Source organism: Ambystoma mexicanum, chromosome 5q (assembly GCF_040938575.1).
Source record: "Ambystoma mexicanum isolate Mex_15411 chromosome 5q, UKY_AmexF1_1, whole genome shotgun sequence".
NCBI lineage: Eukaryota > Metazoa > Chordata > Amphibia > Caudata > Ambystomatidae > Ambystoma > Ambystoma mexicanum.
The window spans coordinates 1,063,913,157-1,063,937,230 of NC_090933.1; positions in this window are offsets into that span (position 1 = coordinate 1,063,913,157).

Here is a 24,074-nt window from a genome sequence, read left to right on the forward strand (position 1 = left end):
ATATGTTCATTGTAGCTGTACAAAAATGGGCTCGTGAAAATGTGCAGGCCATAACCAAGATTTCTCGCTTCACTTAGTAATGAGCCACCATTGCGACCAGCGTGGTCGATGGCTGCAATTCCTGGTTACGATTCTGCCTCAACAACTTGGCCAGCAGCAGCCACGGCCTCGGATTGCCGTGCTCTACTAAACCCGCCCCCCGACTTCACCGGTAGGCGCAAGCCGAAGGGCCAAGCAAAAGGGCCTGTCTGCGCTGGATTCCACACACAGCAGCCTCTGCGCCGAGAGGAGAGGGCAGGGGGCCTTCTCTCCCCATCCAGCAGCACACCCGAGGAGCGAGGAGTCATCTGCTGCCTCTGCCTCCGCAACGACAAAGGTGGGGCACAAATCTTTTTTTGCCTGATTCCACCTCTACAATTCAGGATATGTGCATTGTACCACTATAAAATTGGGCTTGTGAAAATGAGCAGCCCATAACCAAGATTTCTCGCTTCACTTCGTATTGAGCCGCCATTGCGACCAACACGTTCGATGGCCGCACTTCCTGGTTTTGATTGTGCCTCAACGACTTGCCCAGCAGCAGCCACGTCCTCGGATTGGTTGCGCTCTACTACCCCCTGCCCCTGACTTCACCAGTAAGCGCAAGCAGAATGGCCTGTCTGCGCCTGTCCGCGACGGTTCATGGTCAGTCAAGCAGTCCTTTGGCTCTGGCATCAATCACTGTAAGTACTCTTTCCACAAAGTGATCCCGCTCCCCATATACTCGATTCCGTCCGCTCACAGCGAACACTACAGCTTTTTATAGCTGGTCGTCTTGGTCCACTGCACATTCATAACTGTCTTTCTCAGGCCCTTGCGCCACCGTGTAACATTGCCTGCAGATTACGTCCACTTTAAGCATTTTAAAACTTTGGTAACCACCTGTAGGGTATTTTGTGGAGATTTGGGGCCTGACGGTACTTAGCAACAATCACTCCTTGTATTCAGATTGGGCCATGTACAACAATAATACAGTGGACATGCATTATTACAGCACACAGACATGCGTATTTGGTATGCGTGGTTGGTATGCGTGGTTGGTGGTATTTTGGTGAGCATAATTCCCTTGTTTTATTTGTGGCCCCAATATCCAGAACCCCTTATTTTTTTTTAGATTTTTCGTGTAATCACTAGAGAGACCTCAGGCTTGCATTTCAGCAACACCACATTTTCATTTTTAGTGTGCCACCATGGGCAATTTCTCTCTGTCTTATCTACGGCAGCAAGCTATCATGTGGTATTTTCACTATCTTATATACGGTAGTGAACTATGTCCCGGGCCTCCCTTTTTGCCGACTCATAGACCTACGACAAACTACAACACACACAGTTAGTTATAATTGCTCATACTAAATTACATTGTGCACACGGCTGCAGCCAAATTTGATGTTTAGCTACCTTGAAAATGACAATTGCACTGTCTAAACATCTCCCCACATCATCAGCACTGTATTGGTAAATATAAAACACACCACCCGTCTGCTTTCAAATATTTTTGTGCATTATAAAAGTTGCATTTAAACACGATCTCACTCTTTACAGAAATAAATAAAATAGCACAGTAACAGCATTGTCTGTGATACACTGAAAAGAGAGTGGCGGAGACAAGAACTCAATTTGCAACATTAAACATGTGAGTAAAGCACAGTCATCTCTTTTCCTACACTGACTGAATATTCTCGTACACACTCAGCCCCCACACTTCTGTAATTACCTTATCTGTTCAGCATGAGTTTTCTCCAGCTGTTCTCTTTCTGAATTTGGCTCCCTTGAAGATTAACCCCAGTGAAAACAAGCGTCTTTCGTTCTCAAACCGGGGTTATTGCCTGGAATTCTCAGCTTTTGCAGCAGGAATGCTTCAGCCAGGAAACAGGTCCTTCTCCCAGCTCTGCCAAATCTCGATTGTCCTCCCCCTCTCCTCAAGCTCCCCCAGCAAAACTCTAATCACTGCCTCTAGCATGATACTTGCTGTGACGCTGCTCCAATCAGAATCAATCATGCCATCTCCTCCCTCACTACACAATGGCTCATTTCTACAGTAACCATTTGTTACCAACTGATTTCCTGTTCCTTCGAGCCCTTTGCTTCCTGTAGTTATGTGGACAGAGCAGCAGAGAAAAATAAAAAAACTGAATGTGCGTTTAAAAGTTCACTTTCAGAGTAGGCCTAATTCTGCAGTGGAGACACATTTTTATTAGTGGGTTATGTTAAATGCAGTTTTATTAGTCAGGTTAGCTATTAATAAGGTTAGTTATTAATTTTCAAATGTGTCTCTTGCACCATAGGCATTTCAGGTGAAAAATAGTGTGCATTTTTGAATGTTCACGTGTGCTTTTAACTGTAAAAATAGATTTGCATCTTATATGTTAAAATTGTTTTTGACTGAATAGCCTGTCTTTACTTATATGTCCATGTTAATCTGGCACCACACCCATGTGGTGGTGCTGCATCAAAAAAGAAATGCTACCTGTGCAGTAGTGCTGTACTCTGTGCTCTAACACGCCAAATATCCTTACATAACCACCCTTGTAATTTACACCATTTTTGATTGTCATACTATACTATACGTGCATATGTACCCGTCTAACCTGCCTAAGTAAGCAAAATGACACTATTCCCTACCTTTCTTGCAATATTTTAATGTGGACCTATTTAACAAGCAGAGTTCTGGTATTTACCGATTAGTAAAATCCAAAAAGCATTTGTTACTAGCACTCCGCCACCCCAACTAACTACATCACAGGTTCTCTAACCTGCCACACTGTGCTTTTTGGTAGCATACTGCATTTAGTTTAGTTTATCATGCCATCTTGTGTTTTTGGTAGTATGTCGCATTTAGCCTAACATGTCTTAATGTGTTTTTGGTAGCATATTGCTTCTAGCTCACCCTGCCATATTGTGTCTCTGGTAGCATATTGCATCTAGCCCACCCTGCCTTAGTGTGCTTCTTGTAGCATATTGCAGTTAGCCTACCATACCATACTGTGTGTCTGGTAACATATTGCATTGCATCTAGCTTATCATGCCATCTGGTGTTCTTGGTAGCCTGTTACATTTAGCCTAACATGTCTTAATGTGTTGTTGGTAGCATATCACATCTAGCCTACCCTGCCAAATTGTGTTACATTTAGCCTAACATGTCTTAATGTGTTGTCGGTAGCATATCACATCTAGCCTACCCTGCCATATTGTGTGTCTAGCAGCATACTGCATTTAGCCCACCAACATCATACTGTGTTTTTGGCATTGATCTTCTTATTTTGCACTGCCAAACTGTGCCTCGAATTTTGTATTGAGTTCCATGCCTGCCAAACAGAGCTCTGCACACCTCCTCATCCGATACTGAAGATAGCTATGCTAGGCTGGGTATTTATCACCATGTTCCCATTCTGCCTTGTCCAAGATAACACACTGTGCACAGGTAACCACTTCCTTGTTCTCAGAAATGGTCTATCCAGGTGGGCATTCCCTAGACATTACCCCATAACCTGCTGACGCCTTTCCTTCCACCTACTTCACCATTTCCAACCAGCTTAGAGTACGCCCACAGTCCCAGCCTTACCACCAAGATTCCTGGTCGAGAACCCTCTCCCATGGATCATGTAGCAGACTACTTGTTCATCCCCAAGACTACTGTAGGCCGCAAAACCTCCCCCATTGACCGCAATGATAGGGCTCTTCACCTAACATCACACACTAAACTGCTCCATCGTAGTCACGTCCCTACCCTCCTGATACCCAAACCACCTAAGTCCAATGACCTCTGGCACAATAAAAAATACAAGGCATCTACTACCTTGACCTCAAAAAGAACCCCCAATGCCTCTCTGCCTCAGACGCCCAAGATTGCAACAGTAATTGAACACAAGCCTCCCACTAGTCTCAAAGGTGCCCTCATCAACACTCAACCACTTGGAGCTCATTCCATCGAAATCCATGACCTAATTGTTGAACAAAACCTTGACCTACTAGTATTACTGAATCCTAGCTTCACCAAGCCTCAGGACCTCTGCTATCCCTAGCTATCCCACCCGACTATACCAACCTCAGAGCTGACAGAACTCATACCACAGTAGGTGGTGTAGCCATCATAGCTAAAAGTAATTTGCAATTGAGATCGAGTTCCATTGAAGATATCACAGGGTATGCATTGTTGCTAGGTAAACTCACTATAAATTAAAAAACCACAATCAATATTGTGGTGATATTTGGAACACACAGTTCCAATAGTCACTTTGAAATAGACATCCCACTACTTCTTGCTCCTCTCATTAATCCCAACATGAAATGCTTTATCCCTGAAGACCTCAACCTAGCTTTCAATGATGACCAAGACCACAAAGCTTCACCCCTACATTTAGCACTCAAAGACTTGAACTTCACCCAATTGGTGAATGCTCCCAGTCATATCAAGGGCAGAACCTATGATTGGATCCTCTCACTTAATACCAGACTAACCATGGATAACATTACCCCCCTTGGCTGGTCGGAGCACTTCTGTATAAAATTCACCGTTATGAGTGATGAATCCTGTCTTCCCAAGACCATAGTAATGGACACCTTCCAAGCTAGAAAACCCTGAAAGCTAACAGTACAGAATTTTGCCCCCACTCTCAACGACACACTAGAAATGAACCTAGTCGCCAGCAACGACCCAAGTACCATTGCCGACATTGACGAAGTAGCACCTATCACAACCAAAACGCGACGTGCCGACAAAAAGACCCATTTCTGGTTTGATGAAGATTTAGCTTCCCTAAGAAGGACCAAACGCTCCCTTGAAGATGCCCATAACAAACATCCCACCCTTGACTCCGCCAAAGCCTTTAAGGAAGCCAACAAAAGCTATAAAACAGCCATTATCTCCCACAAAGACAATTCCTACAACACGCGTATCAGTAATGCATCATCAGACTCTAAAGAACTATTTTCTATCCTTAGAGAATTAGAAAATCCCACCCCAATCTATGACCCCTACCAATTCTAGCAAAGAATGGTATACCACTATATAAGATGCACTTTCCTCCAAAATTGCTCTGTTACAAAACAAAATAAGTACCAAAAGACTGTTATTAGCAGATAAAAATGCTCCAACCACTAACCCCTCCCCACCCCCAACAAAAACACCAACCCCCTATTCCATTTCGCACCAGTCACTCAAGAACTAGTGTTTGACACTATCTCTGAGTTAAAATCCTCCAATTGTAAAGGGGATAATTTCCCAGCTAAATTAGTCAAAGTATGTGCATCCACGCTCACCCCTACTATCACCAATTTTGTCAATTCCTCCTTCAACACCAACACAGTCCCAGCCAGCATCAAAGAAGTCTGGGTCACCCCACTTCTAAAAAAACAACACTGGACCCCACAGTACCTACCAATTATCGTCCTTTAACAACGATCCCATGTTTACTTAAACTCATAGATAAAATAGCATACACACAAATCCAAGCACATCTTGAACAGAACCAACTCCTCGGAACTAGACAATCAGGCTTTAGGCCAAATGACAGTATGGAAACTGCCCTCCTGGATCTCAAAATCGAGCTGGACTCTATGAGAGATTCAGGGAAACTCTACATACTCCTGCTGTTAGTCCTGTCTGCTGCACTTGACCTCATGGACCATGACAAACTGTGTACCTCACTAGCCAAAGATTTCAACTTCTCTAACGATGCCACTTTGTGGGTGAAATCCTTACTTACTGAACGCACCTCTAGAGTTGCCATAGGTAAAGAAGCTGCTGATCCCATCCCAGTCCCCATCGGAGTACCCCAAGGTTCATGCCTCTCTCCCACACTATATAATGCCTACACAAAGCTCCTTTTCTTGGCATTAGACGATATGGGTGTCATCTACACCAACTTTTCAGATGACACTGAGATCCTCATACCCATCTCAGGAAACTATGACCAGGACACCTTGACCATTAATAAAATCTACGCCATCATCCAAAACTGGATGGCGCTGAATAGTCTCTGCCTCAACGATGAGAAGACAGAAATTCTCATTGTGGAATCCCCATCAAAAATAGCGGCCCTCCATTCAGACTACTCCTCTATCAATATCGACTGTACTCTGATTCCAGTACTTAAGCAAGTAACAGCATTAGGTGTATACCTAGATGTCAACCTCACTATGACCAAACATATTAGCATGCTTTCTTCATCCACAGCTTATACATCCAAACTTATCGCACTAATTCGACAATTTATGAGCCCTGCCAATTTCCTCACCCTGGCCAGGGCCTTGGTACTATCCAAGCTGGATTGCTGCAATGTATCACTGCTAGGGACCTCCAATACCAACCTCAGTAAACTGCAATTGATAGAAAATAAAGCTTTAAGGGCAGCATTAGGGTAAACCAAATTTGATCACATCACTAAGACAAGGAAGGATGTCCACTGGCTACCCATCAAAGCTAGAATTATCTTTAAAACACTTTGCATCATGCACAGATGAAGTAGATGGATAGGAGAGATGAACAGGATAAAATGGATGAAGTGGATAGAATGGATGAAACGGACGGAACAGATGTAGTGGATGGAACAGATGCATTAGATAAAACAGATTAAATGGATGAAACACGTAGAGTGGATGGAATGGATTGAGTGGATGGAACGGGTGGAACGGATGGAGTGGATGGAATGGATGGAGTGGATGGAACGGATGGAGTGGATGGAACAGGTGGATTGGATAAAACAGATGGGCCAGTTGGAACAGATGGAGTGAATGGAATGGAAGGAGTGGATGGAACGGAAGGAGTGGATGGAACAGGTGGATTGGATAGAACAGATGGACCAGTTAAAACAGATGGAGCGAATGGAACAGAAGTAATGGATGGAACGGAAGGAGTGGATGGAACGGAAGGAGTAGATGAATGGAAGGAGTGGATGGAACGGAATGAGTGGATGGAACGGAAGGAGTGGATGGAACGGAATTAGTGGATAGAATGGAAAGAGTGGATTGAAGAGGTATAGTGGATGGAACAGGTAGAGTGGATGGAACAAATGGAGTGGATGGAACAAATGGAGTGGATGGAACAAATGGAGTGGATGGAACAGACGGAGTGGATAGAACAGACGGAGTGGATGGATCAGATGGAGTGGATGGAACAGATGGACTAGATGGAACAGATGGACTGTATGGAACAGATAGACTGGATGGAACAGATGGACTGAATGGATCAGATGGACTGGATGGAACAGATGGACTGAATGGAACAGATTGAACAGACAGAACAGATTGAACAGACAGAACAGATGGAGTAGATGGAACAGATGGAGTGGACAAAACACATTGAGTGGATGGAACAGATGGAGTGGATGGAACAGGTAGACGTGGTGGACCACCTGGAGTGGATCAAATGAATAGGAAGGACAGAGCAGATAGAACACATTATACAGATGGGAAGGATCAAATGGGTCTACAGAATGGTTGGAGTAGATCATGTGGATGAAGGGTCGAGTGGATGGAATGGATAGAAGGACTATTAGGTGAAATGGATGTAACAGACGTAATGGATGAACAGATGAAGTGGAATGAACAGAGTAAATAAAAAGGATAGAATAGATGGTACAGATGGAGTATTCGATCTCAAGCGCTTTACTGATAACCACCATACCACACTACCACGCTTACTCTCTCCTATACACCACCACTCAACTAGAACACAGCAATCCTATGACACATTCAGCATAGTTGTTCTCATACTAACACTCGCCTCATACTCCTCATCATCCTAATTAAACACAGCTAGCTGAGCACACACCACTAGCTTTAGCATCTCCTCAGGCCTAAGGCAGCCAAAAATCAGTCTGGGTGTCCACCCTCCAGAATTGAACACATACAACTGACCGCCCCACCACAACACCTACCGCTATGAAGCAGCTACTATGCAACTGCCACACCGGCTGCACACATAGCCGGTGCACCCACGCACCTTATGACTCTCTCATTTTCTCTACTGACTTGAACTACGGTTCCTGAGGGCGTTCAACCTACCAGCGCTTTGAGATCATACCAATGATACATAAGGCGCTATGTAAATGCCAAGTAACATAAAATAACATACCATAACAAGTTTCTGGCCAAAAAAGCCCCAAGCTACCAAAACAACGCCATACAGAAAAAAGAATCCACCAGAATACTGAGATCCAATGATAAACTACTTTTAGTGTCTCCCCATTACAAAAATGGCAGAGCAAGGGGCAGCAGTTTCCAAGTCTTAGCACCTAAACACTGGAACTCCCTCCCCATCTATATAAAAAAAGAGACTTCTCTCCCCGGCTTCGAGAAACTGCTAAAAACCTGGTTATTCAACCAATATTAGCATAATGGCTTTTAACCAATATCTGTATAACTTCCACCCATCAAAATGGGAAAAAAGGTTTATGATTGTATTGTATGATCTTCGGTATGTTAATAACTTCTGTACGCTGTACAAATGTATGACCAATGCCAAAGCTATCTGGAACCACGCCGTGATACCCCAGGGTCTGGGTGTGTAACAAATGAACAAATAAATAAAATAAAAAAGTAAATAAAATAAAACTCATGTGTGGGTCCTGGGTGTATTGGAGTGATAGCAATGGTGTTTTGGGCAACTCATGTGTGAGTGCTAGTTGTATTGGAGTTTTAGCTATAGAATATTGGGACATTCGTGTGTGAGGGCCAGGTGTATTGGAGTGATGGTTATGGTTTACAGTATGCACATGTGTGTTTGGTAAGGACAGGAAGTGTGTTGCATCTATTCTGTGGTGTGTGCCTGATATGTGAGTGGATGAGATGATATGTGGGTTCCATAATGAATGGACTATGTGTTGTATCTGTTCTGTAGATATGAATGGCTGGAGAAGATAAGTTGAATGCTGTGAGGTCACAGTGACTGATGTATTTATGGAATGTGTATGTTTGAGTGCCAAAATGCTATGACCCAGGTATTCTACCACTGGCAGTTAAGGAGATGTATCCTGAGTGGTGGAAGTCAGCGGGTCCTCTAAGACACTTGGGTCCAGATTTATGGAATTATTTGCATGGTGCAAAGTGACTTTTCACTGGTGAAAAGTGACTTTGCACTGCCAACAAATTCCATGAGTCAGGCCCTTGGACTTCTTGTAACTGAATCAATGAACTTAATGGATAAGTTACATGAAGTGTATTGAGAGCATCTTTACAACAATGGACCTCATAAGTATGCCGGTCTGGTAACAACAGTGCCGGTAAGCTACTGGCACTGTTGTTACCGGACCGGCATACTCTGAGTTCTGCGAGCAGGTGCCCTTCTGCCGCCAGGTCTGACCTGGCGGGCGGAACGGCACTTGCTCGCAGACCTTGACGTAGCACCGGCACCATTCATGAATGGGGCCATTGCTACCGTCCTCCCCATTCCCGTTGAATCCGATGGGACATGAATGGGAATGGGGAGTATTTTTTTTTCTGGCGCCCGGGAATGGGTAATTACCGGGTCCGCCGGGGCTGTAATGCCCCTGTAAGTCCCCATTGCCGGGCGCTGGAAAATAATGACTCTGGTGACAGCCGTGCCCTTTTTACCGGCACAGCTTCCGCCGGAGTCATAATGAGGCCCAATGTCTTATTACTTGGTGTGTCTGAAGCCTGGATACAGCCATCATATGCTCACAGACAGCATCACATGAAAAAGCACTAACATTAGGGGCCCGATCCATGGAATTTTCTGCATGGTAAATAGGGACTTTGCGCGCCAAACCACACGTGAAATCCTGTTTGTCGATTCATGGAATCGACCGAGCAGGCGGTAAGTGACTTCAATCCAGCACTCCAACTAAGTCAATGCTTAGTATGGAATGCCCAATGGAAACCCTTATTTATATATTTTTATGTCAAAGTTCTTTAAATCTGGATGATGAACCCTTCTATAATGCCCCTCTCTTTGAATCTCCCTGACCTCACTGAGCCAAGAAGTAGGTTTGTTTTGCAAATTAAAAGGTTTATTTGAAGAATGGAACAATATATGTATCACAATTTTATGAATAGAATAATATCTGAATATCAAACTTATGAATATGAACAGTGATCAGCAATGGGTAATATTACAATATCAACAATCTCTTTACTCACTTAGGAGTAGGAATAGGATGGATAAGGTAGCAAATAATACTTTATATGATTCAAGAAAATGCAAGGATGGGAAAATGCAACACAGAAATAACCTTGATATGGTTTCAATCAAAAGACAATATAATCACTTTTTCCCCTGTGACTACTCACACCCCCCACTATGCAATATGAAGAGATGGAAATGAGGGCACACAGGTTTCAGGTATACCATCAATAATGCAGTTCTATCCCAGTTCCCCCAGCAAGCTTAGAGGAAACAGGGATGATTTTGAAACAGGCAAAAATACTTTTGAATGTGATTGCAATGGTTGTGAAAAATGCTAAAAATGACTTTAATTTGCTAAAATGGGATTCAGCACTAGTGAGAGTTACTTTGGATTGGTTCAGGTCAACACTAGCAATGATTATGAATGATTATCAGATTGAAAACGAAATTCAGCAGTTGGAAACAAGAAACAGCTATTTTGACATATGGTGAAATGGAGCTAAATTGCAATACGCAGCAACTTTTCTGCCTGCGGGATACGCGATTGCGGAAAATCTATAAGGAAAGTTTAGAAAGCTTAGGATTGAAGCTTCAAAATGACACTCAAATTTCAGTTCTTGGACGTGCGGTTTAAAAGTTACAGAGGTTTTTGTGAAGGTAGATTTTTCAGAAATAAAGTCAAGATTTCACAAATGCGCTTCAAAGATTAGAAACAAAGATTTCTTAACACTAAAGAGTTTATGGAGCCGCAAACTACACGACAGCCCAGTCACCTATCCAGAGGCGCCTCCGGATGGTTTCTGTCTGAACAAGATGATTGCCTTTCTCGAGAAAATATATATTAGCGCCAAATGATTATCACGACAATTATCAAGGATTATGTGAGAAGAATTTAGGATAGACAAAAGAGGTTCTATAATGCAGTTCTGGGCAGATTGAAATGGATGGAATAGTCTTACTTTAAACTAAGAGATTGGTTATGTACACTTCTAGACTGGATACTCACTCCTATGGCTTGGGAATGGAGTAGGCCCCATCAAAGATCTGGTCAAGGGTTTGGCTGGATTCTCTCTCACCACCGGACAGGTCTCAGTTCTGCTCTCAGCACTGCACTGCGGTCTGCGCGGCCTCTTGGACAGGATCTGACGGGTTCTGGATACATCTCTGCTTTCTGTGTCTAGATGTTGTTTCTAGCACAGGGTTCTTGGCTAGAATAGCAAAGCAGCACAGCCCGGCTGTTGAATGTGAGAGCCCCTTGGAAGTTTAGGGGTTAGAATCAGGTTGCTAGATTCTGCAGGCCTGCTGAGAAAGGTTCAGCTTTTGGGTTAGGCCTGTCTGCTTCAGAGTTCTAAAGTTGGGTTCTAGAGTTGGGTTCTGGATCTATGGTTGGAGCTCTGTCTGGATCTTTTTGCAGGGTGCTAGGCCAAGAAATCAGTTGAGTAGTGGAAAAGTGTGTGTCTTTCCTCAGCAGTCCCTATTTATGTATTTCCAAAGTGGGTGGGGAGGCTGATTCTACAATGCCCAACACTCTAAGGATCTAATAGGTGAGAGGATTCCCTGTCCCCTGATTGGAGAAAGGATCAGCGTGTCATCGTGTGTCATCTTTATGGCTTGGGGGTAAACACTCCCCTTTGTCTCTGTACAATATATCTTATTTTTCATAAAATACATATTTACAATATCGACAACTTGTTAATATTACATAAATTACATGACAGATTGCCTAAGGTACATTTCTGTTCAACTCTCATCTTCCTAAGAGCTTTGGTTCAGAAATGACCACTTTTTGCGCTTTTAGTGGGTTTCTCAATATTATTTCTGCACCAATTTTTATCCATGCATTCACACCCCATCTGGGCACATTTCTGTAATTTTTGTATGTTCATAGCATAAACACAGTGGCTACAATATGAATAATTCTGGGGTTTGGTCTCAGAATATCGCACGTCCAGCTTGGTCTTCAACTGTAAGAACATTTTTCATTTTAACAATCTCAAAGTTTCCCATTTTTGTCAGTTCAGTGCAATTTGTTATACGCATTTTTCTAAAACATATATTTGCTGTGCTTTCTGAATCCACACAATGGTTTGTCTCCGCCTCCAAGGTCTGGGCTGATTCAGAGGTCACATGTCTCGCTTTCCTGCTAGCAGTTTGTTGTCAGTCACACCCGAATTAGCATTTTCTATTCAGCCGAAGGACTCCATTGTCTTTACTCAGAGCAACAGGCCAGGGTGCCACTCCCAGTTCCTTTTGACACCAGCCTGTCAATCTCTTAGCCAAAGGCAGGGGGAAGTCTCCTTTGTCCAGGGAGAAGGTGTGGAATTTGTTTGAACACAGTGTGGGACACTTTTAACTCTGAAAGTCAATGCGAACAAATTGTCTTTTCTTAAAATATAAATCACATTTTTCACAAATACATCAAACCATTTCTTACTTCAAGCCTATTCAGAATATAGTTTTGAATTGTATCCACCTCTTAGGCTTCTGATAGCAAGTCTTTCTTTGGCATAGTTTGGGCTCAATGTACAACTTTACACAAAATGGTTTTAAAATGCCAGCTTCTGGTAGAGGCGAGTAACGGTATTACACCCATTTTTGACAGGTTTCTTCCAGCAAGCAATCCTCAAAAGTATACTTTGTTCATATATATATATATGTATATATATATATATATATACTTCTGTGGACCTTATATTTATATAGATTCTTACAGGAGAATGATGTTGAACACCCAGCAAGGAGGTTGGATCTTTTTGGGTAGTTTGTGAGCCATGATTCTTGAAAATTTGACACCAAATAAAAACAGATTTTTTAAACCAGCTCTGTTTCTTTTGCAATGATTTTGCTCTGTGAGCAGACAAATGATGGGTTTTGGGAGTGGTCCTCTGTGTTACCACTGACATAGGCAAAAGTAGATGGTGTCCTATTTTTCAGGTTTTCACTGCGCACTTTCTGGTGATTTCTGGCAAGCAGCATGCTTTCCGGCGGACATTGTGATGTTTCTGCTGCCAGCAATGCACAGTGATGTTCAGGGCTTGGATTAGTGGGTTAAGACTTCCCACAAGCCCCCCTCTTGCGATGGCCGTTGATCTTCCATCAATGGAAATTCGCAAAACTGGGATGTCAGCCTCATCTCTCTCCAATGGCATTCCACCAATGGCAAAGTTCAGCATCTTTTCCTCCCTCCGGGGTGGATCGCTTGGTTCTCCTCGCCAGTCCTGATGGGAGTATTGAGCGATACTCCGGGCCCCTCGGATCTTTGCTTCCGGTCCCCGGGTAATCGTCCTTGGTTAATCTCCATGGTTTATCTCTCTCTCTTTCTCTCTCTCTCTCCTAGGATGACAAAGCAAAAAACATATTTGTAGGCATTTCCCCGCCACTATTAATGTAGGTAGGCGGACATATACATTTTATAAATCAGGAGACATTTTCATTATTGTATTTTATAGACTATGGGCCTCATTACGACCCAGGCGGTAAGTTACCGCCTGGGTCGTACCTTTACCACCATGGCGTAAACTATGTTTACGCCATGGTGGTTGGCGGACTTACCGCCCCATTCCGAGGTTGGCGGGGCGGTAAATCCCCAATCCCCATTTACCCTTCCCCATTCCCATTTTTGCCCCATAGGGCATAATGGGAGTGGGGAAGGCGTTAATTAAGCCACCGTAAATTACGGTGGCGTAATTAACAACAAGGTCCCTTAGCGCCATGGATTTTAACACCTGCTAAAAGCAGGTGTTAAATCCTCCATGGCGCTAAGGGACCTCAGAATCAGGCGGTAAGGGTCGGCGCTGTTTACGCCGCCGTAAACCCCTTACCGCCTGGGTCCTAATGAGGCCCTATATGTGGAATATTTTAGGGTTGGAATTTTATGGATCTGGAGTGGCCCCCTCTGGGGTTCCAGAAGACTCCTCCATTTGCTGCTGAGTGTGCATAGGATGACAACACTTTAGCTGATTAATATGGACCCACTTGTCTTCTCCTTCTGTCAAACTGCCTTTGGGGATGCAGATCTTGTAGGCGACTGATGAGATCTTGTCTAAAATTTCAAAATGTCCCTTCCAGATAGGCAGACATTTCTGATGTTTGGCCTGGTTCATTTGGAAATTGTATAGATAAACCCGGTCTCCTACATTGTATTCTTTCCTGGTAGCCTTTAAGTCATAGTGGGTCTTCATGCTATTGGCTGTTCTTTCTAGATTTCACTGAGCATAGGCAAAAGCATGTTGAAGGTGCTTTCTTAAGTTTTCAACATACTCATGAGTTGTGGAGGCATTGATCAATGTCTGCTCTTGGGTCCTGTAGAGCAGATGCTGGGGAAGCACCATCCTGCATCCAGTCATCAGCTCAAACGGTGACATTTTAGTTGCAGATGAAGGGGTAGATCTGATGTCCATTAGGACAAGAGGTAATCGGATAACCCAACTTGGCCCAGAATCTGCCACCATTTTTTTCAATATGCTCTCAATGGTTTTGTTGTATCGTTCCACTGCACCACTAGAGGCTGGCCGATAAGCAATATGTAGCTTCCTTTTAACCCCAAGTATCTCCCACATCTTTGTCATTACTTCGCTGGTGAAATGGCTACCTCTGTCGGACTCTATCTTTTGGGGGAATCCTAAACGCAAAACGATGTGGTTGATCATCAGGGCAGCTCCTGTTTCTGCCTTGCAGTTTGGGGCTGGGAGACATTCCACCCATTTAGTAAATAAGCATGTCACGGTCAACATGTACTTATTTCCCCTAGAGGAGCTAATCACGGGCCCGATGAAATCTACTTGCAAATCTGACCATGGCAGTGTCACCCCCCTCTTTTGGAGAGGCGCACGGTGTGCGAGGGATGTTGGCTGAAATTGTGCACCCACAAGACACCCCTTCAAGTATTGGTCGAGTTCCTGCCCCATGTGTGGCCAGTATGCAACCTCTCTTAAGATTTCAAGTGTTGTATGAAACCCCCTATGACCGGCTGTGGCCGCATCCTGAGCCTGACTTAACATCAGGCTTCGGAATGAGGTAGGAACCACCTACTGATCATGGCCAGCTAGGGATTTCCTTACCAACAAACCGTCTTGGATTCGGAACATTTTTGGACATTTCATCAACACTCTGAGGTCCTCTTTCCCAATGTAATCGGTATCCGTCAGGGGAAAGTTCTCAGGGTCCTCATTGTGTTGATAAAGCTTACCAATTATTGGATCCTCTTTTTGAGCCGTAACCAAATCAGCATCTGGGGCCTCCTTACTCCATTGTGCAGTTGAAAGATCATTGTGAGCATTTGTCTCGGACCTAGTGATAGCAGTGACCTCGATTTCTCCCAACAGGGACTCGATCTCTATTAGATCCCCTTGGATGGCCCCGGTTTTGGCCTGCTGATCAGCTAAGTCATTCCCCGTTTTGTCTGGTCCCTCTACTTTGGAATGACCCTTGATCTTTTTCCAGTATATGGTCATCCCATTCGAGGTGACCAGATCATCAATTTTTTTAATTAACTTCCCATGTTTCAAGGGTTTGTTATTCGAACTTAGCATGCATCTGGTTTTCCAGTTAACCAGGTGCTCCACGAACCCGTTCCGTACATAATCCGAATCAGTGATTATGACCAGTTCGTGGAGTTGATGTTGGACAGCAGTGAGGATGGCATGATGCACAGCCATCAACTCTGCCACTTGACTACTTCGGGGACCAATCTTGTACCCAGCGGAGGGTTCTGGGGACTCATTCACCCATGCATTCCCTACGCCGGCCACAAGTTCTTTTTCCCCTTTGTTGTCAATAAGGTAAGAGCATCCATCCACATAGACAGTGGGAATTCCCTCACACTTGTCTTCTTCAAAGACTTTTTGTCGGGAATTGAGGTATGCCTCCATGTTGTCCTTGATTTTTAGACTTTCGTCCTCGAGACAGTTTTCCCTGGCACAATCATGCAAGTCAGCCAGACCTTGCGCGAGGGGACTCTTCTTGTTTTGGCCATATCTGACCTCCACAGGAAAGCCTTGCATTGACAGAAATCAGGAAGTAATTTGGGAATTACTCACATTTCCGGCCTGGATTCTGTCACTTTGGAGGTATTGCAAAGGCTGGTGTGGAGTCTCCACTATGATGTGTTCCCCCTGGATAAACGGGCGATAATTCTTCAATGCCCACACCTTTGCCAGGAGTGCCTTCTCACAATCATTGAATTTTTCCTCCACAGAGGATAAAGTTTTACTCGCATAGGAGATTACTTTATTGACCTTCTCATGCTTTTGGTATAATACTGCAGTCAAGCATGTATTAGAGAACCTTGTCTCCAAGAAGAACTCCTTGTTTCTGACAGGGTAAGCTAGGCAAGGCGCTTGTGAGAGGCTTCTATTGAATTGTCCTACTGCCTTGGCTTGTTCTGAACCCCATTCCCACTTGACCCCCCCTTCAAAAGATGAATCAGGGGTCTGGTGATCTCTGCATAGCCCTCAATGAACTTTCTGCTGTAATTAGTCAGTCCAAGGAGACTTCTTAGTTCCCGCAGAGTTGTGGGGTCTTTTAGTTTCTGGAGGGCTTCCACTTTCTTTTCCTGGGGACAGAGACCCTGAGGAGTAATTTCATGCCCCAAGAAATTAACACGGGATCTACACCACTGTGCTTTCTGAAAGGAAAGTTTTGCTCCGGCGGCCCTCAACTGTGTCAGAACGTAACGGATCTCCGCTACTCCGCTATGTGTTCCTCAACAGTTGAGTTCTTGATGAGGACATCATCTACATAAACCAGGTTACCCCTCTCACCCAGGTTGGGCATGGCCTTATGTAGAAAAATGTTGAACTCATTGCCGGAGTTGAGGTATCCGAAGGGAGTCCGGGTCCATGTGTACTGCTGGCCCCCAAAGGTAAAAGCCAGCTTGTATTGGTCTTCCCTACTGACAGGTACAGTCCAGTATCCATTGGTCAGGTCTATTGCATCGAATACCTGTGACCCCTGGACCTGGGCCAGCCCTTGGTCAGTGTAGGGAAGAGGCCATCGGGAAGTATGGACCCATTTGTTGAGCTCCCTAAGGTTGGCGCAGAGTATCCACTGGCCGTTTGGCATCAATATCCCCAGCACCGGCTTATTGAAGGTGCTGTGGACTGGACGGATTATCCCACGGGACTCAAGGTTCTTAATGATTTTAGTAAGGGTCTCCATTTATGTGAGAAGCAAGCGATATTGCTTCACAAACACTGGAGTTATACCAGGGTCCATGGGAATTGTTGTTGTGTGGATGTCGTTGCGACCACAGTTATATGAGTCCACCGCAAAGAGATCTTGAAAATCCCAGAACACTTGTTTCAACTTTTGATTCTGCTCCAGAGTCTCACAGGCATCAGCTAGGTTGACTCTCTCTTCAACCATCTGCCTGAAGCCTGGAAAGAATTCTGGTTTCACTATCTCAGCGACCTCCTCCAGCTGAGTGGAGAAGTCCCTGGTCAAAGCGCTGATTTGGACTGGTGACTTCAGGTGGGAAAGGCAGCCCTCATGGACCTGGAAAATCACCTCATCCCTTCTGAAGTCACAAGTCACATCTTCCTTGCCATAAGGGCAGGAAGTGTACACCAGGAAGTTCCCCCCATGCCAGGTAAAGATCCTGTCTGGTGTTGTATTGTCATCACTGTCACTGTCAAAACAGTCCTTGGGGAGTGGTCCTAACAGTTAATTCCCGAAATCAATGCAAAAATGTTGGTCATCAAACGCCATTCCAATAATGGCACCTGCGGCTAGAGTGATACACTTTAAGTCGCTGTTATCCGCCTCTATTGGAATGGTGTCATGTTCTATATTGACTAGTGGTGTCGGTTTTACCCCAACCCTTGCTGTTGGAGAGAAGCATTCAGATGAACATAGGCATCAGGGTTTTTCAATTTCTGTCCTCTTTTAACTTTCACTTCGAGGGAGAATTGTCGGGTCCTTTCTGGGATGGTGACTCCCTCTTCAATCTGAATTTAAACTGCATAAGGCATCAATTGAGCTGACCTAAATGTTTTCTCTGGATCATCAAAGCCCATGGGATGATCCGCTAATCGGGACCAAGCTTTGAAGTTTATTAGGTCCAAACTAATGGCAAAGCGATTGAGAATATCACTGCCTAAGTAAAAGGCGGCAGTGACGTCTCGCACAACCCAACAATTATGAACTATGCTCTTGTTGCCTATGGAGATTTTGAGCATACACGCTTGGCAGGAGATGTTTAGAATTGGGTGCTTCCATATCCATTTCCCATTTGTTTATGAGTCTAAATGTCGGGATGGCTGGATCTTTTGGGAGTTTGCGGAACATGGCTTCGCTGATGGAGCTCTTACCGTTGTTCACACACACTCGGGCGTGAACAGAGTCCTTCCCTTCATTTAACTGAATTGGGATGAACAACTGCTCTCCAATTTGCTGAACATCAGCCAGGCTCTGAGCTGATTTCACATCTTTCTGGACTATAGGAGTGGGAATGTCTGATTGTGGATTGGTAAAGAATTTCAGAGTGTTTCCTTCCAGTGTGGAATACCACCTTAAACTGGAAGGAAGGTTGATTTTCAGAAATAGAGAGAACCCCCCATCACCAGTCTGTTTCCTACTGCAATTACTTTCACTTCTGGAATTTGGTTGTTCTGGAAGTGAAATTCTACTTGGTCAGATTTTTGTTCAACCATGTGGCATGTGCCGTTTAAACTAACATGGTTGACACTCTGTTTTAATTTTATAGGTCGTCTAGTTTGGGTCCAGAGGACCTTGTTTACACAATCTATTAGGGGTGACAACCTTCTCAGGAGGTCATTCCGTAGTAAACAAGGGGTGCCCTCTGTAGTCACTACTATGACCGGGTGTTTCACCTTGTGTCGTCCAATTTTAATGTCCAAATCTGCAGTCCCCTAAATGGGAATTTCCTTCCCGTCAAAGTTCTGAAGTTGTCCAGGAAGAGATGTGAGAGGAATTTGGTATTTCTCCCCCCTTCCTGAATTCAGTTCATCAAAGGCCTTTTTGGACAGAAGGGTAGCTTGGGATCCAGTGTCCACCAGTGCCAAAATTGTACTCTGCCCCTGTACTTGAACCGGGGCATAGTATCTGCCCTCCTTCTCCGCAAAGGGGGCACAGATAATGTACATTTTTGGACAACTGGTGGGCTAGATTTTTAGTTTTGGACATACAAAGAGAAGAGATTTGGGCAGAATTCTGTGGGGAGTCTTGGGAATATGAAAGAAAAAGTTGGCAACTAGAGATAGGAGAAGTTTTGGGTTCCCCTGGTTCCAGTTCTGCCCCCCTCGCCTTTTGGAGGCAGTCACCAGGATAGGTTTGAACCAGGGGATTTTGATGCTGTTGGTTCTGGGATTGGATGATGGGCGGCGCTAGCTCAGTCCCCACATCTACCCAGTCTGAATTTGAATCTCTTGAAACCCATTTTTCTTTGGGAGGAGTTCCCCCATCTCTGAAGGAGAAGATCTTTTTCCCAGGATCCTCTGAGGATCCCTCTTCTTCAAATTGGAAGATGTTTACCTCCTCCACAAAATGGGTCTGTTTGGGTCCTTTGTTTCTCCTACCCCCCCCCTTTGCTCCTTGGGTGGCAGGCATTCAGGAGTATGAGATTTTGTTTCCGGTTCCTGGGTTTCCAGGGGCTTTTTGCAAGTGGGGAAGGAAGCTTCCTCCAAGGCTTCACACCCTTCTTCCCCTTGTGCCTCCTCCCTGGGAACCGGTGAGTTGTCGGGGTGCTGCCGCCATCATTGTTCTGGAGCACCAGGTCCAGAGTTTGGGGAATTCTGCGCCGGCATGCTCATCTGAGGGTTCTGCTGAGCCCTCAGCATGCGACCCAGATCCTGTGCCATGTTTTGGACCTGGCGATCAAGCTGGGAAACCCGCTCAGGCTGATATGGGGTTCTGTTTTCTTCCCTGGGCTGATCACGGCAAGGGTAGCTATCCCTTCTCTGGTACTACCCCGGGTTTTGAAGATTTGTGTACCCCTCCACCCTTGGGCTCCCCTCTCCCGGATTAGGTTGTCTGGGCTCAGGAAAGTGGGGAAAGAAGGATGGATGATTTTAGGGTTGGAAGTTCTGTGGGTACCTGGGGAAACAGTTCTGCCCAGGATTTGGGGAATTTCTGCCCTCCTGGGAGAAGTTAGGTGGGATGTTCTCTGGGTTAGGTGCTTGGTTGGATCCCCCCCTTGGGCTGGAGGGGTCCACACATAACCCAGTATGGGTTTGTTTACCTTGTAGTGGGGACTTACATAGTCAGGAGAGTGAGGGACCCCATTTGTGGGACTACCTCCTTGACTCCCTGTCTGTGACTGGCCCGAGGGCCTTCTGGGCTTGGAATTATTCGGTACAGGCAAGTTTCTGCCCCCCCCATCTCCAAATCTAAAATGGGGGCAACCTTTACCTCTGCCACCTTGGCAGCAGCAGGGGTGCTGGTCGGTTTGGGGCTTTTCTGAGCATTATTTTTATTTTCTTTGGCCGTCTGCACCTCATAGATTCGGGTGGCCTGTTCAATGACCCAGTCTAGTGACCTTTTTCCATGAAAATCTCTCACTAGCTAGGTCATGATGTATTTTGGCAGCGCATGGAAAAACGTATTAACAAATTCTTTACTGTCAGTGCGCACACTTTTGGTAGTCTGCGCAAAGGCACACTTCAACTCCTGCACAAATTCCTGTGTGGCCTGATCCTCCCCACATTGTAAATTGTAGGCTGCCTTCTGAGCCTCTTGGGGATTTCTATAAACAGAAAAGTGCTTTAAGATGGCTGCCCTACATGTGGACCATCTTGAATGATTTTGGTCCTCCAGCCCCGCAAAGAAATTGGAGAATTCTGGGGAGAAGGTCCATTTTACGTACTGAATGCAGCTACTGCTGTCTTTCAAATGGAAAGTCTCCATCATTTGCTCAAAGAGCGCTAAGTGTTCCCACATAGAATACTTGGCGTTCTTGTGATAAGGCATGATGACACTCCTTATTGACTTAGGGCCTCATTACACGGTAGGCGGTAAGGGTTAACGGTCACCGGTAAGGGTACTGGTGACCGTTAACCCTTACCACCTTATTACGAGGTCCCTTTGCGGGTTGGTACTTTAACGCCTGCTTTTAGCAGGCGTTAAAAAACGAACCCGCAAAGGGACCTTGGTGCTAATTACGGTACCGCAATTTGCGCTACCGTAATTAGCGCCTTCCCCATTCCCATTATGCCCTAAGGGGGCAAAAATGGGAATGGGGAAGGGCCTTGGTGAATGGGGAATTACCGCCCCCGCTCACCTTGGAGTAGGGCGGTAATTCCGCCATCCACCAAGACGGACACGGTAAAATACTGGCGGCAACCATGGCGCTAGTAGCGCCATGGTTACCGCCAACCGTGTAATAAGGCCCTTAATCTGTTTTAAGGGGTCCTTAAGCACGGCCCTTTTTGCCTTATTGGCCTTCTCGGTTTCGGTAACCCTGGTCCATTCATCGTCTGACTTAGAGGCACTGCTTCCAGAGGTGCCAGTCTAATCTTACAGGTTTTCCAGGATTCTGTGCCTGGGAATGGCTGGCAGAATGTGCCTGGGAATGGCTGGCAGAATGTGGGGACCTAGTCTCCTGTGTCCTGGGACGCTCAGAGGAGTCTTCTGATTCGTCCTTGCTCCCAGGATTTGATGGGTACCCCCCACTCACCTAACTGGGCAGAGGTTTCCAGGATGCCCTTAGTGGGCCTACTCTCCTGGGGTTCCCCACTAAATTGCACTGTACTTGGGACCAATACCCAGATGCCCACCCATCCATTCCTGGGAGGTACTGGCCTATGAACTCCATACTTCTGACTGTATAGTAATCTGCCATCCCCGTCGCCCTGGCTCATGTGCACCAGGAGACATGGGGGTGGCAGAGTCCAGGGACTGGGAGAGATGAAGGCCTCTGATGCTAGGGCTCCTGAGGTTATGCTCAGGTGTTTCCCTTTCCCAGAAAACCTCATCTCTATCAGCCCCTGCTCCCTGTTGCCATTCAAGAGCCTGAGCTTTCAGTTCCTCAATCAAGGCCTTACTAGACTATCAGTCTCTCTTGCATGGCAACTTGGTGCTGGAGCTTATCATTGTGCTGACAGAGAGCCTCATTTTCTCTCTGTGCCTTCTGGTTTGTCTTGTAGTACTGCACCAGTCTTTGCTGCAGGAGGGTTACCTCCTGAGTCCCATCCCTACTGGCCTGCTCCTTTCTTGCCCGAGCATCTTCCACCCTCCTGGCATCTGCTAACAAGTTTTGATGCTCTTTTTGGAGGTCACCCAGTCCCTGGAGGGCCGGTGATTTTCTTCCAGCTTCCCTTTTAAGCTACAGACTTCCTGGCCTAAGGTATCCATTTCCTGAGCAAGAGCCTGCCTCTGTGCTGCCAGTTCATCCCTCTGCCTTTGAAGGGCACCAGCTTTCTGGTGCTCTTACTCAAATTCTGCCTGGGTGTCCAGGTCTTTCAGAAATAATTTGTTGCTCTCTGCCTTTTCTCTGTCTAGGTGGCTTTGCAGGGTGACTACCTACTCTGCGCATACCCTATTGAAATCCACTTGTTGCTCCAGCTTTTTCTGGCACTGCAGTAGGGAGTCCAAACCTTCTTGATACTCCTTCTGCAAGGCCAGAATTCTGGTATCCTGGTCTGCCCTTTCCTGTTGCAGGATACCTATCTCCTCTTTGATTTTAACTAGATGTTGCCTACTTTCGTTTTCTGACTCCTGGCTCCTCTGCAGCCTGTGCTCCAGAGAAGAGTCCAGATCAGATTGGGCCTTCTCTACTGCCATCAGTTGCCTACTTGCCAGATCTTGGACTTCAGCACATTTGTCCTCTGTGGCTCCCATATATAAATATAAATATGCCGCTATCCTGGCAATCTTGTTGTGCTCATCCTTGGCCTTAGGGGCCATATATAGTTCACTCAGGGCCACATGTAAGGGACCCTGATCTCTCCAGATATCTAACTCAGTTGCAGTGACCTGTTGTGTGATCGCCTGCAACCACACATTCTGGTCCTGCTCAGTTCACTCACCTCTCACAAATAGCTTATGTAAAAGGTGCTCTCTAGCTATGTTGATGTCTACCAATGTCGCCATTCTGGAAATTGATTTCCTTCATGACTTACAGAAGTTTATTATTTTATTTTGCAAAACAGACCGTTTCCTTTGAGCGTTCCCTTTTGAGGGGTGCTTCTACAGTGTAACAGAGCGTGGTAGCCCAACAGGATTTATGTATCCTATTAGTTAGCACACCGTATTAAGCTGCACCAGTTGTAGATCTAATCCAGAAATCCCCGACGAGCCCCCAATCTGTAAGTGACTTCAATCCAGCTTTCCAACTAAGTCAATGCTTAGTATGGGATGCCCAATGGAAGCCCTTATTTATATATTTTTATGTCAAAGTTATTTAAATCTGGAGGATGAACCCTTATATAACGCCCCTCTCTTTGCATCTCCCGACCTCACTGAGCCAAGAAGTAGGTTTGTTTTGCAAATTAAAAGGTTTATTTGAAGAATGAAACAATATATGTATCACACTTTTATGAATAGAATAATATCTGAATATCAAACTTATGAATATGAACAGTAATCAGAAATGGGTAATATTACAATATCAACAATCTCTTTACTCACTTAGGAGTAGGAATAGGATGGATAAGGTAGTAGAGAATACTTTATATGATTCAAGGAAATGCAAGGATGGGAAAATGCAACACAGAAATAAACTTGATATGGTTTCAATCAAAAGACAATATGATCACTTTTTCCTCTGTGACTACTCACTCCCCCCACTATGCAATATGAAGAGATGGAAATGAGGGCACACAGGTTTCAGGAATACCATCAATAATGCAGTTCAATCCCAGTTCCCCCAGCAAGTATAGAGAAAACAGGGAGGATTTTGAAACGGGCAAAAATACTTTTGAATGTGATTGCAATGAATGTGAAAAATGTTAAAAATGACTTTAATTCACTAAAAGGGGATTCAGCACTAGTGAGA